This window comes from Myotis yumanensis, unplaced genomic scaffold (genome assembly GCF_028538775.1).
Source record: "Myotis yumanensis isolate MYYU_CA2020_CCGP unplaced genomic scaffold, mMyoYum1.0.hap1 SCAF_11, whole genome shotgun sequence".
Taxonomy (NCBI): Eukaryota; Metazoa; Chordata; class Mammalia; order Chiroptera; family Vespertilionidae; genus Myotis; species Myotis yumanensis.
Genome location: NW_027223762.1, coordinates 52,805,790 through 52,806,828, shown reverse-complemented (window position 1 = coordinate 52,806,828; position 1,039 = coordinate 52,805,790).

Genomic DNA, 1,039 nt, shown 5'->3' with positions numbered 1-1,039 from the left:
ACCAGTCCTGCCTACCTAATGAACCTCTATGAAACCCAAGGATGATGCAGGTCAGAGAGCTTCTAGGTTGGTCAACACGTGGAGATGCTGGGAAATGACATACCCAGGGAAGCCGGGATGCTCCATGGCCCTCCCCATACCAGGCCCTATGCACTTCCATGTGGCTGTTCCTGAGCTGTATCTTTTATAGTAAACTAGAGGCCCAGTGCACAGATTTGTGCATATTGAAAGGAAATTAATTGGAAGGTGGCCAGCGGGGCAGGACTGGGCGAGATGGGCTGGACACACCCTGGAGCCAACCTCCTGCGGTCCCTCCCTGGCCGGCCGCACCTGGGGCGGCGCAGGGGCTCGAAGGGCATCTGCGGAGTGAGCAGGGTCCTTCCGGCAGGTGGGGTCCCTTGGCCTGGCCTGTGAGTATCAGGCCAAAACCAGCAGCCCAACATCCCCCAAGGGGTCCTGGAGTGTGAGAGGGCACTCTGCAAAGTTGCTGTCGCTCAGCAGCTCCTGCATTGAGTGTCTGCCCCCTGGTGGTCAGTGCGCATCATACCTACTGGCCGGTCAGCCGGTCAGCTGGTCACTTGGGCTTTTATATATATAGATCAGTAATAGTAAGTAATGAGTTTTTCTGAGTCCTTTGAGCCATTAGAGCAAATGATCAAATCTGATAAGGGACATGAAAACCCTGATTGATTGATTTTTTTAAAAGATTTTTATTGATTTTTAGAGCGAGGGAGAGGAAGAGAGAAACATCGATTGGCTATCTCCTGCACGTCCCCTACCAGAGATGGAGCCCACAACCTGGGCATGTGCCTTGCCTGGGAACTGAACCAGCAACCTTTCAGTGCATGGGATGACACCTAACCAACCGAGTCACACGGGTCAGGGCAGAAAACGCTTGATTTGTAACTAGTTTGTCAGTAGTACAGGTTAGGGCAACCTGGGACTTGTGACTGGCATCTGGGTCGGAAGGAAAAGAGTTTTTTTGTTGTTTTGTTGTTGTTGTCAATCCTCACCCAAGGGTATTTTTTTCTATTGATTT